Here is a 15,253-nt window from a genome sequence, read left to right as displayed (position 1 = left end):
ATTTATATAGCGCTTTTTACAATTTTCATTGTTACAAAGCAGCTGTACAAGAAAAAATGACTATAAGTAAAACATAAAAGGTTATGGAATTTAAAACACAGGTCAAATATCAGACACACAATAAATTACTATATGCAGAGTTAATTAAATAAGACTATCAAATTCTAGCAGCCCCCCCGGCCAGGCAAAACAGTGCAAAACAGTATGCAAACGGTGGCGAGGAACCCAAAACTCCATTGGAGGAGAAAAAAAACCTCGGAGGGAAACCAGGCCTAACCAGGGGATTCCAGTTCCCCTCTGGCAAAAACTGCAGCCTCTGCACAAGCTCAACAGTGCTTGCACAACAAGGCGAAAATAAAAAAAAATTAGATTTAAAATTATCATTAATAATCTAATAGTGGCTGAAGTTTTGTAGGGACGTCACTTCCTTCGTCCAGCATTTGTCAGGTCTAGGAATGGATTGCGCCCTGCCCGCTCCGCTCTTGTAACCTTGGAACAATGAGACAAGACTGGCTGAGAGTAGAGTACTGTTCTGCACTCTTTGATGCAACAAATGCATCAGTTGTTATTGGAAGTGTCCCTGGTTCCGGTTGATCTAACTAGTGCAGCCTAGATCTTTGAAATACATATATTATGATAATCTAGTGTATGCAAGATTAAAAAGATGCGTCTTTAGTCTAGATTTAAACTGACAGAGTGTGTCCGCCTCCCGGACATTGCAGGGAAGACTGTTCCAAAGTTTAGGCGCTAGATAGGAAAAGGATCTGCCGCCTGCACTTGATTTTGAAATTCTAGGTATTACCAACTGACCTGACGCCTGAGAGCGTAGTGCACGTGATGGACTATAATACGTAAGAAGTTCTCTCAAGTAGTGAGGAGCTAAACCATGCAGGGCTTTATAGGTAATAAGCAAGATTTTAAAATTTATGCGATGCTTTATAGGTAACCAGTGCAAGGTTGACAGAACCGGGCTAATATGCTCATACTTTTTTGTACGTGTAAGAACTCGACCTGCCGCATTTTGGACCAGTTGGAGTCTTTGTAATAGGCCTGCAGGGCAACCACCTAATAGTGCATTACAGTAATCTAGTCTTGATGTCATAAAGGCATGTATAAGCTTCTCCGCATCTGATGATGACAGCATATGACGTAATTTAGATATATTTTTAAGATGGAAAAACGCAATCTTACAGGTTTTGGCGACCTGGTTCTCAAATGACAGAGTACTATCGAATATAAAGCCAAGATTCTTAGCTGAAGATGAGGGTTTTATGGAACATCCATCAATAGTTAAGCAGTATTCTTGGTTGTTACGTAGGGCGGTTTTCGGTCCGATAAGTAACACTTCAGTTTTGTCCGAGTTCAGTAATAAAAAAATTGCTACTCATCCACTTTTTTATATCGACAATGCATTCCACTATTCGATGGAATTGCTGTGTTTCGTGAGGCTTCGAGGAAATATAAAGTTGCGTATCATCAGCATAGCAGTGAAAGCTTATTCCGTGTCGCTTTATTATATCTCCTAGGGGTAACATGTATAATGCGAAGAGCATAGGCCCTAGTACTGAGCCCTGTGGTACACCGTACTGGACTTGCGATTTGCGTGATACCTCATTGTTTATTTTTACATATTGGAAACGGTCGCATAAATAAGATCTAAGCCATTTCAAAGCTATTTCCTTAATACCGACATCATTTTCAAGTCTATGTAGGAGCATGCTGTGGTCAATGGTGTCGAATGCAGCACTAAGATCTAGCAGCACCAATAAGGAGATACAACCTCGGTCGGACGCCATAAACAGATCATTTGTAACTCTAATCAGAGCAGTCTCTGTACTGTAATGTGCTCTAAATCCAGACTGGAAATCTTCATTAATCTCATTCCTTTGGAGGAAGGAACATATTTGAGTTGAGACTACTTTTTCCAGAACTTTAGATAAGAAAGGTAGATTCGAAATAGGTCTATAGTTAACTAGTTCTCCAGGGTCCAGATGGGGTTTTTTGACAAGGGGCCTTATAACAGACACCTTATATGCTTTAGGCACATGTCCTAATGTCAGAGATGAGTTAATAATGCTAAGTAGAGGATCTATAATTTCTGGGAGCATCTCTTTCAGAAGATTTGTAGGTATACAAATTGTAGGTATGGCGTGGAACGCGTGCAAAATGAGTTTGTGTTGCCCTGATGTAATGCATAGTTGTGTTTGTCAATTCTTAATGGTAATGTATTTATTAAATACGCTGTGTGTAACAACTGTTGTGCAGGATTGTGAAGACTGGTGCAAAGGGGCTGTTTTTCCACTGTGTCATTTCCGTATGTCAACATTGAGGTAAAAAGAAAATAAGGTTTTTATGAAATGTTTGTGATGCTATTTGACTAATTATGTATGTGTATATCAAGCACTGATTTAATGATTTTGTGTCTGCAGGCAGATTGCTCCTGCTGCTTAGCCTTGCCTAAATTAAGTTTTATATATATATTTTTCTTTTCGTTATTTGTGTTGTGGCCTCAGTTAATTCTCTGTCTGACCGATGTGGTGTTGGCTGTTCTAGTAGCATATAGTGTTATATTCTCTATCTACACGGCTAGTGATAACAGCTCGTCTTTTTTCCTTCTCTTCCGGAGTGCTAGAGTAGCTGCTCACGAGAGGTTCCTGGTTCCGTCCTCGCGCACTGCACCACGTGTTGTAGTGGTAAACTGCACTTCACCATATTGATTGAATCATTGACTTGTAGTGGTCGTGCCTGTGTGTGTGTGTGTGTGTGCGTGTGTGTGTGTGTGTGTGCATGTGATGGTGGACACCAGAGTCCAGAGCACGGGTGGTGAATGTCACACGTATCCCGGACAGGTAACTTGCCTTGACAGTGAATAAGTATTTCTCCCTATTAAATGGTTAATTATATTGTTCCTTGTATCAGCCAATACCAGGTCGGGTCTCTTGAGGCCAATTCTTTTGTTTTGGACCTACTGTGCCTCGAACATGATGTTGCGGCACTTTTAATCATAACAGTGTGTAATAAAGTATTGTTTTTCTATCGGAAGCACGTCTCTGTCCAGTTCATCTTTAGTGTAGTGCTACGAACCTGTTTGCCTTAGATTAGGTATTTGGCAGTTGAGGTGCAGAGTATATCCTGGTGTGAGAGGCACCAGGTGGCGTAGTCAAGAACCTTCAAATTTAGATCTGGTCAAAGCTTCATAAGGTCACACTGGCAACATGACTTGTGAGGTTAAGCTGATCATCGATTACCACCCCCAGGTTTCTGGCTGTGCTGGACGGTGTAATTAGCTGATGAGCCTAGTTGAATGGCAAGGTTGTGGTGAATCTTTGGGTTGGCTGGGATCACAAGCAGTCCGTTTTTGCAAGGTTCAGCTGCAGGTAATATTATTATTTGTTTATAAAGGTTAAGCAGGTAATGTAATATTATGATTTGTTTATTTAGGTTAAGTCAGACACATAAGCATTAATGTATAACGTGAAATATTACATTTAATACATTAAAAAAGGCTATGTAAAAGCTTTACTAGCTATTGTTAGTAGCTAGTTGCTGTGTGTGCTGTTTCAATGTTTGGATAGGTGTTACAGTAAACAATGACAAATGTTTCAGCCCAAATCTGTGATCAATACCACACTTTACAATTGCTCGAGTTCATGAGTAGATTCTCCTCTCAGCTATGATTATATGATTGAAAAAGTATGTTGAGTAAAAGAGAAAGACTGACTTAATCTGTTCACACAGATTTCAATAACGGATAGTTTAACATAATGTCTAAGTGTTCATACTTTTCTGAAAACATATTTCAAGTCATGATTTTCCACCACTGGCATGCCATTGGGCCTGGCCTGTGGCCTTGTGTCATGTTTCTGCCGCATCATGTCATGTTTCTTTCTATCCTGTGCTGGTTCATTTTACATTTAGGCATTTGACAGACACTTTCATATAAAGCCTGGGCAGGATTCGGCGCCTGGGCAGGAATCGGCACCTGGGCAGGACGTCACAATGATCTCATCTCCGCCTGCGAAAGTGGGTCCCTCAGACCGGCATTAAAGAGCTAGCTCCTCCTCCCCCATAACCATATCCGCTGCGACATCCAGCAATCTATCAAAATAGTCCTCCAGGTTTGAGTTCCCTTGCTGGATGGCGTAGAGGAGACGAGGTTTCTGGGATTGTGCAGAGTTCATTGCTGCCGGAAGTGCAGGCAGCGGGGATGAACGGGTAAACAAAGCCTTTAATTATAAATACAAAACAAACACCCAGAAAACAAATACTTCCCACAAGGGGGGCAAAAATAAACAACCAGGAATAACAAACAAGGAACTTGGAAATATACCCCCGGCCAGGCAAACAGTGTAAAACTGTATGCAAACGGTGGCGAGGAACCCAAAACTCCATTGGAAGAGAAAAAAAACCTCAGAGGGAAACCAGGCCTAACCAGGGGATTCCAGTTCCCCTCTGGCAAAAGCTGCAGGCTCTGCACAAGCTCAACAGTGCTTGCACAACAAGGCAAAATAAAAAAAGGTTCGATTTAAGATTATCATTACCTAAGAACATTTCGGGAAACACATATTAACAGTAAGGTACAGCTTAAGATATAACTTAAGAACGTCGCAGCGATTAGAAGGTTTCGGGATCTGCGGCCCAGATCATATTTGTGTTTTTGTCAAGGAGATTAATTATTGTGCCACACTCAGTCAATTCTTTCTTGTAATCTTTTGATTTAATACATATAAAACTTATTATGATGCCTATGATCTATTTTTTCTGATCTACCTTACCGCATTCGCACACTCTGACTCCTACCACTACCGTCACTTGCACATTTTTTTATTGAAATAATTTGTAATTGGGATGATAGTGTTTGTAATGCTTTTGACAGAAATGTTACAGAATAAAGAAAAGGGTCTGTTGGCAATAATCGATAGGACCCTCACATGGGCCGATCTGCGGTTGCTGCTCCAAGCAAGGTTACGTTTCCTGATCAGGGTTACATACGATACCCTCCCAAGCGCACAAAACCTCTATCATTTGTATGATATTAAATACATTTGCCAGCTGTGTGGCCACGAGAGTCCCAGCCTACAACACATCCTCTCCAGCTGTAAATCGGCTTTGACCCAGGGCCGGTACGGGTGGCGCCACATCTGTGTCCTGTGGCTAGCAGAGGTCATTGAAGCTCGTAGAGATAAGTTTACCAGGAGGCGAGTGGGACCTAAGAGCCGATCTTGGTTGCCAACTGAAGTTCCAACAGCAGATTGTCTTAACATCTCTTCGACATTACATTGTAATCTGGTTCACCATCACAAAGACTGTCATCATGGGTGGGTGGCTCCCTGTTGATGACATTTACATTTATTCATTTGGCAGACGCTTTTATCCAAAGCAACTTACGAGTAGTTTTTTTTAACAGTGGCACATTACTGCAGAGCAATTAGGGGTAAGGTGCCTTGCTCAAGGGCACTTCAGTCATGACCTGCTGGCACTGAGATTCGAACCGGCAACCTTCTGATCACAAGCCCAACTCTCTAGCCAACAGGCCAGATACGAACCTGCAAATACCCAACCGCCACTGATTGAAGTGCGTCTGGCAGAAATGCCTTGCCTGTAGTCATACCTGTGCTTATACTGTATCTGTCAGCTGGCTCTCTAATTGGGTATTGTTTTGTTCCACGTGACAATCAACCGAGATCTTGGGATCTCTGGGTTTCCACCACACATCAGAATTTCTGATCATAAATATTCAACATGTTGGATATTCACTCTTAACACACATCACACCACAGGGAAATCTGATAAGATTATATTTAGAGACGTTTCAAATCATTAGGACTTTACCTAGGATTGTCGGAAGGGGAGAAATCTGCCCGATTATCTTGTGGTGAAGCCCTGGCATTACCTGCATTCCCTCTACAGTATTCCAGTGTCACTCCTCAGCTCCTCACTGTCACGGTGTCGTGCCGGAGAGAGACAGACGAGAATCCAGGTATGCGAAAACGGGTAACTTTTAATAAATTAAACACAGACTGGTACACGTACATGGAGACATTCAATAACCGACAAAGGGAAAACAGAAACACAGAGTATAAATAGTCTTTGGTGATGAAACTGATGGCTGGCAGGTGCGGGAAACAACGTGATTACAAATGACGGACAGGTGCGGGATCGAGAAATTAAGTCCATGGGGAAAAACAGGCAGGGAAACGGACGGAGTGTTACAGTACACCCCCCTCCCCAAAGGCGCGTCCTCGCGCCAACGAAACACCAGGGAGGGGGGGTGGGCAGCTGAGAGACTCGTGCGGGACATACAGACTAGGACGGGACGGGGAGTCTCTCAGCTGGCTTCCTCCTGGCTTGGGGTCAGGAGGCTTGGGCTCGGGCTGTGGGTCAGGAGGCTTGGGCTCGGGCTGTGGGTCCGGAGGCTTGGGCTCGGGCTGTCCGGAGGCTTGGGCTTGGGTCCATGGGGAAAAACAGGCAGGGAAACGGACGGAGTGTTACAGTACACCCCCCTCCCCAAAGGCGCGTCCTCGCGCCAACGAAACACCAGGGAGGGGGGGTGGGCAGCTGAGAGACTCGTGCGGGACATACAGACTAGGACGGGACGGGGAGTCTCTCAGCTGGCTTCCTCCTGGCTTGGGGTCAGGAGGCTTGGGCTCGGGCTGTGGGTCAGGAGGCTTGGGCTCGGGCTGTGGGTCCGGAGGCTTGGGCTCGGGCTGTAGGTCCGGAGGCTTGGGCTCGGGCTGTGGGTCCGGAGGCTTGGGCTCGGGCTGTGGGTCCGGAGGCTTGGGCTCGGGCTGTGGGTCCGGAGGCTTGGGCTGTGGGTCCGGAGGCTTGTGCTCGGGCTGTGGGTCCAGAGGCTTGTGCTCGGGCTGAGGGTCCGGAGGCTTGGGCTCTGGGCTATCCGGGGCCATGGAACGACTGGCGGGTGCCGGGCTCCCCGGATAGGTAATGTGCACCCCCCCAAAAAACATTTGGGTTGGCCCCTGGGGTTCCTTGGGCTCTGGAAAGCACTCAGGGACGGGCACGGAGGCCTGGTGAGGCTCGGGGACGGGCACAGAGGCCTGGTGAGGCTCGGGGACGGGCACGGAGGCCTGGTGAGGCTCGGGGACGGGCACGGAGGCCTGGTGAGGCTCGGGGACGGGCACGGAGGCCTGGTGAGGCTCGGGCACGGGCACGGAGGCCTGGTGAGGCTCGGGCGTGCATCGGGGCGCTGGCACGGGAGTGCATCGGGGCGCTGGCACGGGAGTGCATCGGGGCGCTGGCACGGGAGTGCTTCGGGGCGCTGGCACGGGAGTGCTTCGGGACGCTGGCACGGGTGTGCATCGGGGCGCTGGCACGGGTGTGCATCGGGGCGCTGGCACGGGTGTGCATCGGGGCGCTGGCACGGGTGTGCATCGGGGCGCTGGCACGGGTGTGCATCGGGGCGCTGGCACGGGTGTGCATCGGGGCGCTGGCACGGGTGTGCATCGGGGCGCTGGCACGGGTGTGCATTGGGGAGGCCGGAGATTTTGACCCACATGGCCTTCCATATTCCGCTGCTGCGGAATCTCGGGAGCGCACTCGCGCTGCTTGCGCTGTAGTGCCCGCCGACGTGGATGGCGCCGACGGGACTTCGTGGAGGAGTGGAGCGCGCTTCCGGAGTGAGTCAGAACGACCCCCGCGCGGATGACCGGTACCGGACGCGAACCGCTCAAGCCACCGTCCAGCTCCCCAACGGGGTTCACGGATTCCTCCCCGGGAGAACCTGACTGATCATCTCCTCCAGGGGAAGGTCGTCCGCGTACGAGAGCAGAACGGCGGCGAGCATGTCGTCGTCCAGACCGGTCAAAAACACACGGTTAAGTGTGGGATCGTCCCAACCCACCCGGTAATACACCTCAAAAAACTCCTCCACGTACCTCTCCAGTGGCCGTCCTTCTTGCCGAAGACCCACCAGCTCGTCCACTGGAGAGATGTAGATGTGATCCATTGGGAGGTCGGTTATTCTGTCACGGTGTCGTGCCGGAGAGAGACAGACGAGAATCCAGGTATGCGAAAACGGGTAACTTTTAATAAATTAAACACAGACTGGTACACGTACATGGAGACATTCAATAACCGACAAAGGGAAAACAGAAACACAGAGTATAAATAGTCTTTGGTGATGAAACTGATGGCTGGCAGGTGCGGGAAACGACGTGATTACAAATGACGGACAGGTGCGGGATCGAGAAATTAAGTCCATGGGGAAAAACAGGCAGGGAAACGGACGGAGTGTTACACTCACCCCTTAAGCCCCCTGGGTTAGGTCTAAATTCCGTGCTCGGAGACCTCTTCCCGGATACGGGGAGAGTACTCCGGGTTCGGAAGAAATGGCAGAGCTCAGAGCCCAGAGAGACAATTGGTGATAATTAATATACAGTATGTCCCCGATATGACTTTTCTTTATTGTCTTTATCAAGACTTTCAAGACTTTTCAAAGTGTTTCTGTACAACTGTTTCATTGTTGCTTCAATCTTCTCTTCGGAGGAGTTTGACAGCTGACAGAGCTGACACCTTATCGACCACAGAAGACTCGTCTCTTTCCACTTCAACGGCAACCTTCTCTCTCATCAAGAGTATCAGTTGACATAACATCTGCAATTTTGTCAACAACAATTTTTGGTACCGATTTCTGCAGTAAACTTGTGCTTTGAGCATCGACAGCAGCAGGCAAAGCAGTAGTAACATTCTGCATCTCATCATCACGTGCAACATTCTTCTTTCTGACACCAGCCGGTGGATGATTTTTATCCAGCTGATTTAATCTGTCTGGGCAAGCGCAGAACAAATTACTAATTTACCCACAAAGATGAAATGTCATGCTGTTTGTTGTGACAAAGATAACATAATTTAATTCATTCTAGCAAAAATTTGGCCAGGTCCAGATCATCCAAAATGTCTTACACAAATCATACACGGTAGACTCCTAACGACATAACATGTTTCAATAGTGGAGACTTTCAACCAATTGGAATCATCTTTATTGGGGAAACAAGTTTGTGAGAGGGCATTCTAGCCAGAACCTCATTCGGGATAAAAGGTGGCACATTATTCTCTTTTTGAGGGAGTAGAGAGCAGATGCACTGGGGTATTTCACTACACCCCTTTCTACTAGCTGGTTCACTAAATCAACTGTTTTTCAAACACCACAATAGATCTGTTCATGTGGGATGCAGACAGGATGTTTTCAGTGCCAATCACTTCACCTACAGCCAGGGTACATTCTTCCACGCTCACAGCGGAATTTGTTTTGATACCATGATTCCGTGTCAGGAAATCAAAACTTCTGCTACCTGAGGCAGCCATGTTCCAGGCACAAAACTGGGAGCAGACACTCCAGTAAGTTACAAACTACCTTACTCTCCCAATTTAAAAAATCAAAAGTATTCAAGAGAAACGCTCACACTCAAAGCTCCACCTATTCACTCAGCACATGTGCACAGAGCGATCGAGATGTGTAAATCACCTGCACTATACTCGTCTCTACCTAGTCAAAAACAGCAAAGTGACCCCTCATTGCTTAAGAATAGAGCATTTCTTTAATGGATTTAATGCAGATATTTAGGAATGAATGTCATGGGCTGGGGCAGACTAGCCATCTGGCGTATTGGGAATTCTCCTGGTGGGACACTTTAAAATGTGGGCTGTAACACGAATGGACAGGGATCCCCGAAATGCAAAAAGAGATTGCACAGTTGAGGTCTGCACGGGCCTCAAATTATCAACTAGAAAAAATATATTAACTGCCAGAGTGGCATTTGCTCACGGCAGTTAACACAACTTGTCTGGCGCCTCCTCTTGTGGAGTCAGCAGGTGACGAAGTCTTTGTGTGCCACATACATACCGGGCGACCTGATCCAGACAGCCGACGTGCTCTCTCGTCAGTCTACGCCCCGTGGAGAGTGGCAACTCCACCCCCGCAAACTCCAGCTTATTTGGTGCAGTTCGGGGCCGCAGGTAGACCTGTTTGCCTCCCTGGACACCACCCATTGCCCGCTGTGGTATTCCCTGACCGAGGCTCCTCTCGGCACGGATGTCCTAGCACACAGCTGGCCGCGGGACAAGCAGAAGTACTATTCCCCCCAGTGAGCCTCATTGCACAGGTCCTTTGCTAGATCACGGAAGAGGAGCTTCAAGTCGGGAGTTGCGGACTTGGTTCTCATAGCTAATGCTTCTGACGACAACTCCTTCTGTATGCCTTTAAGTGGCGATCTTCTCGTCCTGGTGTTCTTCTTGCAAACAAGACCCACGGAATTGCTCGGTCGGGAACATGCTGTCCTTCCTGCAGGAGAGGCTGGAGAGTAATCACTCCCCTTCCACACTGAAAGTGTATGTAGTCGCTATTGCTGCACATCGCGAAACAGTTGCAGGTAAGCCTCTAGGGCAGCATGACCTGATCATCAGGTTCCTCAGGGGCGCGAGGATGCTAAATCTGCTTTGTCCGTGCTCCATACCCTCTTGGGACCTCAATGGGGTCCTGGCGGGCCTTCAGAGGCCCCCCCTTCAAGCCCCTTGGAGAGGCCCCTCTTGCTCATCTTACGATGAAGACGACTCTCCTGATGGCGCTCGCATTCATCAAGAGGGTGGGGGACCTCGGCCCGGCTACGTGCCCAAAGTTCCCACCACTCCCTTTCGGGAACAGGTGGTGAACTTGCAGGTGGGGAGGAAGCTGAGGGCACACTCCACTAGGGGTGTCGCCTCCTCGTGGGCACTGGCTTAAGGCACCTCTCTTGTAGACATCTGTAGAGCTGCGTGCAACACCTATGTGAGGTTTTACAACCTTTGCTTTGAACCGGTGTCAGCTCGAGACTTGCATGGTACCAACAGGTGAGACCAGCGGCCGTTATGGCGTACGCCTGCGAAAAGCACCATCTCCCTTTTTTGGTGGGTCAGTGCGCTATTGGCTGCCTCCCTTCTTTCCCCATGGGTGAAGAATAGGCAGTCCATCCCTCACTAAGCACTCAGGGCAGCGGGCTGGGCAGAGCAGCCCTGCCGCCTATGGCCGAGTATCAAGCTGAGTTATCCACATATAGCTCTAACCAGACCTAGTGCCCCACACGTAGTAACCCCCCAACAGGGTGGTTCCGTCTGAGATATCCTGTGGTGGCCGAGGGCAGGGGCTTCTCATCTTTGCCAAAGCTCTGGGACCCCCTGCCTGTCCACTGGATGGTTACAATTTCATGATAGCGCTCACGTCTGACTCGCCCAGGCCGGTCAGCGTCGCTTCGCTGGAGATTGTAACAGTGTTGTGGCGTTTTCCATAGGAACCCCATCTGTCCGTTCCACACAACTATAGCGCTTTTTACATATTGAATATAAGCATAACATATAAGGTTATACAAGTCAAAACAAAAAAGGTAGACAGAAAACAGTATGCAAATGGTGGCGAGGAACCCCCCCAAAAACAACTCCCCAAAAGGCCTAACCAGGGGATTCCAGTTCCCCTCTGGAAAAAGCTGCAGCCTCTGGACAAGCTCGACAGTGCTTGCACAACAAGGCAAAATATAAAATAATTTAGATTTAATAATTTCATTAATAATCTAATAACGGAAATTTTGTAGTGAAGACGTGTCAAGTCACCGCGTCCTTCTTTATCCAGCTCTATCATCTCAGCTCTTGTCAGGTCTGGGCATGAACTGCATCCTGCCCACTCTGGTAACCTTGGACTGCGTCCTGCCCGCTCTGGTAACCTTGGACTGCGTCCTGCCCGCTCTGGTAACCTTGGAACAATGAGACAAGACTGGCTGAGAGTAGAGTACTGTTCTGCACTCTTGCACATTTTGGACCAGCTGAGTTTTCGTAATAAGCCTGCAGGGCAACCACTTAATAGTGCATTACAGTAATCTTGATGTCATGAATGCATGAATTAACTTCTCTGCATCTGATTGTGACATCATATGACATAGTTTCTATATACTTTGTATTTTTAAGATGGAAAAACACAATTTTACAGGTGTTGGCGACATGGTTCTCAAATGACAGAGTACTATCGAATAAAACGCCAAGATTATTTGCTGAAGATGAGGGTTTTATGGAACATCCATCAATAGTTAAGCTGTATTCTTGGTTGTGACGTATGGCGGTTTTCGGTCCATTAAGTAACACTTCTGTTTTGTCTGAGTTCAGTAATAAAACTTGTAACTCAGTTTTTATATTGACTATGCATTCCGCTATTCAATGGAATTGCTGTGTTTCATGAGGCTTCGAGGAAATATAAAGTTGCGTATCATCAGCATAACAGTGAAAACTAACTCTGTGTCGCTTTATTATATCTCCTGGAGGTAGCATGTATAATGCGAAGAGCATATGCCTTAAGACTGAGCCCTGTGGCACACCGTACTGGACTAGTGATTTGCGTGACACCTCATTGTTTATTGCTACATATTGAAAACGGTCGGTTAAATACGATCTAATCCATTTCTAAGCTATTCCCTTAATACAGACATAATTTTCGAATCTATGTGGGAGCGTGCTGTGGTCAATGGTGTCGAATGCAGCACTAAGATCTAGCAGCACCAATAAGGAGATACAACCTCGGTCGGACGCCATAAGCAGATCATTTGTAACTCTGATCAGAGCAGTCTCTGTACTGTGATGTGCTCTAAATCCAGACCTGAAATCTTCATTGATGTCATTGCTTTGGAGGAAGGAACATATTTGAGTTGAGACTACTATTTCCAGAACTTTAGATAAGAAAGGTAGATTTGAAATAGGTCTATAGTTAACTAGTTCTCCAGGGTCCAGATGGGGTTTTTTGACAAGTGGCCTTATAACAGCCACCTTATATGCTTTAGGCACATTTCCTAATGTCAGAGATGAGTTAATAATGCTAAGTAGAGGATCTATAATTTCTGGGAGCATCTCTTTCAGAAGATTTGTAGGTATTTGGTCAATTGTAGGTATTCTACCAAAAACATTCCGCTCCGCTCCGTATCTAACAAGTTAGCTCCCAAATTGATTGGCCCGTTCCCGGTCACCAAGATCACTAGTCCGGTGGCTGTCCGACTTAAACTTCCTCTGGTACAGGAGAGTACATCCCGCCTTCCATGTATCAAAGATTAAACCTGTGTTTTATTCACACATTAATCTGCCGGCCCACCACCGCAACTCATAGATGGGGAACCTACATATTCGGTAAATCGTATCCTGGACTCGAGACGAAGGGGACGCGGATTCCAGTACTTGGTGGACTGGGAAGGTGGCGGACCGGAGGAGAGAAGTAGGGGACCTGCTAGGGACATCCTGGATCACTCCCTTATAGATGATTAAAATCGACAGGTAGGGTCGTCTGGGCGTTCCTAGAGGAGAGGGTACTGTAACGGTTGGTCATCCGCTGTCTCATTACGCTGATACGATGATAATCCTTGGAGATCCCTTACATTTTTGTTCGCAGACTCCATTGCTTGACAGATATGTAGCGCCTTGTCAAAAGTAAAATCCACTTCCGCCAGTAGCCGTCTCTGCATTCTCTCATCATACACTCCACACACAAGTCTATCCCGCAGCATTTGTTGAAGCGTAGCCCCGTACTCACAGTGTTTCGCAAACTTTTTCAACTCTTTCACATTATCCTCAACAGTCTCGCCACTCTTCCGTGTGTCGTGAATTAAATTTGTATCTTTGCACGATTTCGGTCCGCTTCGGATTGTAATGGTCTTCGAGCATGTTTATCAATTCCAAATATGTTTTATCACCCGAAGTCAAGGGACACAGCAAACTTCTTAACAAACTGTACGTGGCTGCACCTATTCAAGTCAACTTTATTTATATAGCGCTTTTTACAAATTTAATTTATGTTTCATTTATGTAATATCCTTAGTGACACACAATTATGAGACAGGAAGGAAATATTAACTCAGGCTTTATTTACAGGTGCAGCACACAAGCATACTGCGACGTCCACCACATGACTGTCCTGGAAACACTTAATCAAGGTTGCACAGGGGAACAGAAAAACATGCTAGTAAAATACGGCCTCTACTGGCCACCTCTACCATACAACACTACATTACTACAGTCATCAGTACCTCCAGAGCGTCTGCTAGAGCCAACAGTTCATCTCTCAGTGCTAGAGCAAGTTAAGGAAGGTAATGGTGATACTGGAACCCTATGTATGAACATCTAAAAGGAAAATGGTCAGACTGTGTACAGATATTTACTTATGGACTGTTGCTTGTCCCTTTTGTGTCCTTATTACTGTACTATTGCTCTTTGTATTATATATCGCTTATTGCTCCCCGAACTCTTTGTAAGTGGCTTTTGATAAAAAGCGACTTACAGGGGGTCAGCTGTGGCCTAATGGTTAGAGCGTTGGGCTTGTGGTCAGAAGGTTGCCGGTTCTAATCTCAGTGCCAGCAGGTCATGACTGAAGGGCCCTTGAGCAAGGCACCTTACCCCTGATTGCTCTGCAGTAATGTTCCACTGTATAAAAACTACTTGTAAGTCGCTTTGGATAAAAGCGTCTGACAAATGAATAAATGTAAATGTAAATGTACTTATGGTTCTATGGATTCACTCATCAGAAACACAGCTATAGGATAAGTGTCCATTTATCCTATAGCTGTCTTCTCCACAGAGCTAGTAGCAGTTTTGTGGGCCCTTGGGTGGGTGGAGGAGCAGAGACCTGGAAGAAGTGTTTAATGTTCAGATTCCACTGCAGCTCTTGTATGAATCTAGACCAGATTTAAAATTTTGCACATAATCGGGTGATAAGAATGGGACGTTCAGTGGGGTTTATGTGGGGCAAAAAAGACATAAGAATGAAGTTGATTTGAAAGTCATGCATGGAAGAGTTGAGTGCAAGAGTAGTATACAGTAAAGAATAGTTACATAGTTAAATATGGCAGAAAGAATGGAAAGGAGGGAATGACGGTAGGCATTACTTTTCAATTCAGCAGACATGAATTCACCCATCATTTACATGGTTGGGGCACTGAATTTTGGGCTGGCAATGGATGGCAAGCATCCAGACGATAGATGTTTGTGTGGAGAATTGGAATCTGTGAAGCAGTACGTAGTGTGAAATTGATCATGTTTTTTTCTGATCTGTTGGTGGCTGGAAACTCAACTATATCTTAAAAATGTATTCTTGAAGATAAGGACTATAAAACAACAAAGGTTGGTTGTCAGTGACTTCACACTGGTCTCTATTGGAGGATTTGATCTATAAGATGGAGTTCTTCAGATGAACTGAGGAGGGCAGCGATACCCCTTTGAAGCGCCTAAACTGCCACAAGAA

This window comes from Barbatula barbatula (assembly GCF_947034865.1).
Source record: "Barbatula barbatula genome assembly, chromosome: 20".
NCBI lineage: Eukaryota > Metazoa > Chordata > Actinopteri > Cypriniformes > Nemacheilidae > Barbatula > Barbatula barbatula.
Note: the sequence above shows the minus strand (reverse complement) of the source record.